Source organism: Quercus lobata, chromosome 2 (assembly GCF_001633185.2).
Source record: "Quercus lobata isolate SW786 chromosome 2, ValleyOak3.0 Primary Assembly, whole genome shotgun sequence".
In the NCBI taxonomy this organism is placed as follows: Eukaryota; Viridiplantae; Streptophyta; class Magnoliopsida; order Fagales; family Fagaceae; genus Quercus; species Quercus lobata.
Window position 1 is genome coordinate 61,563,949 of NC_044905.1, and position 5,987 is coordinate 61,569,935.

The window sequence follows — 5,987 nt, forward strand, 5'->3', positions numbered from 1 at the left end:
CTGAAAATAACAAGCAAAGGTGTTGTCTACATCAGGGGAATCTGCCACATGCTAGGCAGAGTGGCACTCAGCAACAAGGACGGTCACATGATGTACATGTAATTGCAACAAGTAGCAGTACTGATATAGCTACTGCAGAATCAGAATTGGAGAACAAGGAATTGAGGGACTTGATTGAATCAGAACTGGATTAGTTAGTTAGAGAGTGGTTATTGCACGTGTATTAATTAGAGAGAGAGAGTTAGCTTATAACAGATTTTTCCACCAAATTAGGAGCTGGTTATTTTTCTCTTTTAGCTTCTTCTGAATTGTATGTATAGGGGTAGAGGTAGTAACTTATATTCATTGGATTGTACTCTTTTGGAGATCAATGAAATCAGTTTCTATTTATAGAGAGAGAGTCTTGAATTTTAGTCTCTGAACAGCTCTCGAACCCAATACCTGAAATACTCATTATAAGTAGTCAAATAGTTGAGTTACTAAGAGAGCCGGTTGTTCAAGATTTCACATTAACTTTCAAAAACATCCAAAATGATTTTTAACTTTTCAAAATCATCAAATTTGGAGGAGCTAGTCAGTAGTAAGAATGGGACAATGGGGAGGAAATCATGATGATTTCCAACTGTCAAGAATAGATGTAATTTCGTGATTTTTGACAGTTGAAAAAAATGCCTGCCAATAATCTATATATATATATATATATATATAAAATCGAAGCATTTGCCTTCTCCACAATTTTACACGTCAGCATTATTAAAAAAATATATATTTAACTAAAATAAATAAATAAAATACTAAAACGTATTGGGTAACGCTTCTATCTCTCATTCATACCCGAAAATTTCAGCTAAAATTTCTCCCCAAACGTATTGGGTAACGCTTCTACCTCTCATTCATACCCGAAAATTTCAACTAAAATTTCTCCCCAATTCTGAAAACCAAACCCTATAACTATTCTCCCCAACTCTGAAAATCGAAAACTCAAAACACATCTCTTCTCCACTTTTTTTCCTTCCCCCAAATCGCAAAATCTCCTCTCCCTATCCTCCCACTCCGAGACCATACAGGCTTATACGGTTACCGAACCTCAATGGAAAATTCTTCGTTGAATCTGCCTACCATCTTGCAACCCAACTCACTGATATGCCAACCATGATGTTCGCTGGAAAAAGCTTTGGATGTCAAATACCCTAAAAGGATTAAGAGAATTACCTCCTCAGCTGCTTCGCTCATATCGAAGAGGTATAACTCTGTAAATTTCTCTCTGTGCGTGAGTTAGGGTTTGTTTGGTTTGGGTTTTTGAATTTTTTCACCATATTTGTTGAGGTAAGAATTCTGATTTGCTCTTCAATTGAAAATCTATCTACCCAATTATTACTTCCTATATACCGTTCTCTCTCCGCTTCAGTTGTTCATGGAATTTTTTTTTGTGGCTGTTCTGCTTTGGTGTTTTGGGTTGCTATGGCTGAATGGTTGGCCTTTGGTTTGCTGGCATTAAAAGGGTGTTTATTTATTTGTTTATTTGTTTATTTTTTTTATAGGTTTTGGTGATTTGAGGTCTCATTTTTGAACCAAAATTGGGGTTTGGATAGTTTGGGTTGTTGTCTTTGACTCAGTTAATGAAGTAGCTACTGTTGTGTGGAAAATTAGGTATTCAGGTTCCTTTCTATTTTGAAGGCCTTGATTTTGGGATCTTGAATTTGATCTTATTATTGATGATAAATTGATAATGTGTGGTCTGTGATAATATATATATATATATATATATACACACACACACATTAATACCGAATGAATGTCAACTTTAGTGTTAGTTTGCATCTTGGTTCTTTTACAAAAAGGCCATCAATTTTGGTTTGTTTACTTCTGTTTACTTCCTACTACTTAGAATGGTCCTCAGCCACATGGTAAGGTTGTTTTTGCTCACTTGGTAGAGACTTAAACCTATTTGCTGCTTTACATATAGAAGGTGTTTGAGAAAAAGCCAAGCCCAAAGTAGTAGTAGAAGTAGTTTATTAGTTCCATGTTACAATTCAAATCCAAAATAACTTGAACATATTTAGAAGCCTATAATTGAACCTATTGAACTCAAATAATACCATATTCTCTCTAATTCATCAATTTAGAACCAAAAAAAAAAAAAAAACCAGAGAAAAAAGAAAAGAAAAGAAAAGGAGTTATAGAGTGGCTAAAAGTCCACATTGTGAACTTTTTTCTTTTCTACCATTTTGAGCTTCTTTTAACAACGTGGTAAGGACCACAGAATTTGACTACTATTCATCAACATCCAACAATTTCTTTCAACACAGATCTACTAAATCATTAGCATAGAAAACAATACAAATATACAACACAGTAACACACACCATGCCAAAAAATGTCATTTGTACACCTTGCTTTTTTTTTTTTTAAAAAAAAAAAAATTTTAGAAGAATCTTCTTTAAGAGCAGCATCTAGATTTTTGAGGGGTTTTGTTTGATTCTTTGTTTGGTTGCAAACCCCAGCTTCTTTTCCAATGTCCTCCTTCTGCAACTTTGTCTTTGCTGTTTATGTAAAAAATTTATTTGTTAGTTATGGTAAGGTTTGTTTTTAAAATTTTGGTATAACCATGGAAGCTAAGATTCGTTCCTATTATTGACTTTTTCTTCGCATGGTTTTTCATTGCACCACATCAAGCAATGAGGGATCGCATTCCAGATGTGTGGGGTGAATTAGGACTGACCAGTTTTTTAATATATATATTTTTTAAAATTCAGTGGTGTGGGCATGGGAGGTTCATGGACAAGAGAATCGTCTAATACAGGTTTCTTTTGAATGTGCTGATAGTAGGAGCTTCTTTACTATTCTATTTTCTGTAGATTATTTACCGCTGCTAACAGTGATGATATCTCCACAGCTATATAGTTCATCAATAAGGCAAGGCCATGGATTACATTGATGGTCGTTGGCTGGGAATATGGTGCAAACATGTTGACGAAGTACTTGGCAGAAGCTGGAGAGAATACACCGCTTATAGCTGCCACGTGCATAGACAATCCATTTGACTTAGAGGAGGCTACAAGGTCCTCTCCTTATCACATGGCCATTGATCAGAAGCTCATTGGTGGACTGATAGATATTCTAAGATCTAATAAGGTTGGTGATTGCTTTCAATCTTCTGTCTATTTTGCTTCAAATGTTTTATACCCCTCCATTCTAGCATTGTTTTAATGTTGAACAAACATAATCATTGATGTGGTATGCTTTGAATTGTGTTGGCTGCGATTTAAGTATAATAACTTATACTTAATTTTTTAATTGGGAATAACTTATGTTTAATGTGTCTACTTAGTATCTTCAATCTTCAACTTTTTTTTAAAACATCATCAAAATCAAAGTCCTAGGTTAGAAAGATTTGGTGGGCATGAGCATAACTTTCAATCAAAGCTAAACCCATTACACACTACTTGGAATCTCAGCAAAATAGCAATGGCAGCAGTTGCACACACACAAAAAGTTTTCACCTTTTATTAATTTTCATAAATGTACATGTATTTATAGTCTCTTATCTCACTCTTTCCTCTAAAAGATACTTAACTATATCCACACACATAAAACTCGCTGAGAAGCTTATGTTAAAGGTAAAAATGATTTAATTCCTTAGCTAAATTTAGCTGAACTTTTTTACAAAACCGACAAATCTAATAGCAACCCATTTCACCCAATATGGTTTTCTTGACAAACGTCAAGATAAGGAAGGCACATAGTTCGTTCCTCACCTAAAAAAAGATCCACATTATTGAGAGATGTACTTTTTGTCTGAACGAAGTTGCTTGCTTGAGACTCCCAGTCCTGAGAGTTGAGTTTCACTGTTATCAATAATGATGATTTTGATACATTTGAGGTTAGTTTAAATCTGGGTAGTCTTATTTTTCTTGAAATCCCATTTGGGTTTCTTTATGTGTTTGATATAGTGATTTCTTGTGCATGTGTCTGTGAGGAAAGCTACTTTAAAAATTGAGCTATGGTGGTCTTTATTTCTTATTTAATTATTTTGAAGTTGATTCTCATATTGGTTGTCCTTAACCATCCTAAATTGTATTTTGGGTAGAGCTTTGGATTATGGTCCTTTTGCCTATGGTAGGTGAAAAGCAATTTTTTTTTCCCTTAAAAAAAGAGAGAAGAAGTTGACAGAATTGCCTGTTAATGATACTTTCTGAGTCTAAAGAACAAGTTTTGTTTAGTAATGGTGTTTCCACATTTCGTTATTTGTTATATATGAAAATAACACCAATATATTGTGGTTATCGCACTTTCTCAAATACTATAATTCTTCTTTTGTTCTCAAAGCCCCTAACTTGGGTAAAGCGGCTGTTTTCTAGGAACTATTTCAAGACAAAGCAAAAGGGTTTGACATGGAGAAGGCTTTATTGGCAAAGTCTTTTCATGATTTTGAAAAAGCAATATCTATGGTATCTTAGCACAAGGGACGTGGTTGGGAATGTGAGCAAGCAAAGGAAGATTTATAAAACTCAATGTTTTATGTTGAATAAATATATGATGTACTCTTCTATATAATGCAGATTTGTTGTATTATGTTCTTTCTCTACTCTTTTTGAGTCATAGCAAAAGAATTTGACATTGGTAACTATATTCTATTTATTTATTATGAAAATAAGATTGTGATTATTATTGCAATTTGATTATTTGTTTATTAACAATATATATGTAACTATGAAAATAACTTCATTGCCGATGGACCTATGGTAGTGGTATTAATCTTTTTAGCATGTATGTATTTTTATGGAGATGATATACAGGATTTCTTTATCCCTTATTTGTCTTTACAATTTTTTATTGGGCACAAGCACATTGTTTGCTAGGTTTGACAATGTTTATTATTTGAATTAGTGAAGATTTTATGTTATGCTTGGGTCTTCTCCATTTAGTTTTATTATTTGATTAGTCAGTCTTGAGACATTCTGATTTAGTGCAACAAATGATAATTACAATATTGTTTTTTTTTTTTTTTAAAGAATCCCGTGCATCGCACGGGTTAACGACTAGTATAAGAATAAGTCTTGTGCCAGATAAAGTGGCATAACAAATACCACATAAAATGACACAATAAATGTTACAATTTGTCCATGTGGTGAGTTATGATTGGTGGAGAACTGATGATGGGTCTATATAAGGACAGTTTTTCACCAATTATAACTTGTCACGTAAATAAATTGTGATATTTGTCGTGTCATTCTAAATGGCACAAGACTTATTCCTAATATAAAAAGTAAAAACAAAGGCAATATGCCAATACCGCTAGCCCTTGAAACACGCACCCTAAACAGCTTTACCAAAAACAATGGAACCGAAAACCGAAAACCGTCACCTGTTTTGTCGCGTGCTCACCTAGCTAGCAACAACTGTTTCTCCATTGACGGTTTTGAAAACGTGAGCTTTACACAAGACTGACCCATAATTTAGTACTTACTAACGAATCAAGGCAAAAAATCAAGATTGAAAGGTCCAGTGTGCCCCATAGGCCATATATGATGATTCATTTTATTTAAATGCCATAAATGTATGCCGCATTATTTGAAAGACAGAGAAGAGGACAGACTACTTAACCATTAACCATGTCCAATCACAAGAACATTATATATAATAGAGTCCGGTTAATGTGTGTCCTTAGGACACATATTAAGCCATTTATTTTTAGAAATAGTTTTTCGGGAATTGAAAAAGTATTGACAGTTTTTTCAATTCTCGAGAAAATATTTCCAAAAATAGTTAATTATTGTGTGCCCTAGCTAGGCGGTTACTAATTAAAATAGAAACCGTGGACACAATCTATTGTTGCTATTAGTCTTCTTGAAGGAGCTACTATTGGACAATCCATCACTGGCTTTTAATGCTTTAATTGGTTTAGAGAGGTGATTGTTGCATGTAAGTGTGAACTGTGTACATGAACACAAGTGTGAAAACAATTGGAACCGTGAGTTGAAGAC

General features: G+C 33.8%; 1 long non-coding RNA gene across 2 annotated transcripts; it reads left to right on the forward strand.

Moving 5' to 3' along the window:
- Positions 1-813: 813 nt before the first annotated feature.
- LOC115978130 lies at positions 814-4,652 on the forward strand. 2 transcript variants are annotated; one of them, XR_004088647.1, is made up of 4 exons: positions 814-1,242; positions 2,757-2,825; positions 2,897-3,135; positions 4,362-4,652. It is a non-coding gene; the product is annotated as an uncharacterized LOC115978130 (long non-coding RNA). The 2 variants fall into 2 exon arrangements; XR_004088648.1 differs by having other exon boundaries at positions 816-1,242; positions 2,757-2,803.
- Positions 4,653-5,987: the final 1,335 nt, after the last annotated feature.